The following is a 375-nucleotide window of genomic DNA, read 5'->3' on the forward strand; positions in this document are numbered from 1 at the left end:
GATGATGAAGGTGGCGAAATGAAAGGCTGCTCGATTTGCCAGTTACTCTAATCTTCTCTGATGAATTACATCGAATATAGAATTTAGGCCAAAGGCCAAGCATTGGGATCTATGAGGCCATCCAGCGCTGAAACGTAAATTGGCAGTGAAAGGTTTAAAAGGTGTAACAGGAAGAAACCCTCGCATTGTTAGGAGAGGATGGAAAGTAAGATGGAAGGAAGAGAATATGAAAGGAGGTGCAGTAAACTGAACGAAAAGGGTTGCAGCTAAGGGCCTGAGGCATGCTGCAAAGAACCTTAGTAATGCCTACAGTACACCGTGTGAGGTGCACTGACGCGCACTACGGATAATCTCCTTTGTTGTGGAGGTGTTCAT

The sequence above is a fragment of the Macrobrachium nipponense genome, chromosome 13 (assembly GCF_015104395.2).
Source record: "Macrobrachium nipponense isolate FS-2020 chromosome 13, ASM1510439v2, whole genome shotgun sequence".
Taxonomy (NCBI): Eukaryota; Metazoa; Arthropoda; class Malacostraca; order Decapoda; family Palaemonidae; genus Macrobrachium; species Macrobrachium nipponense.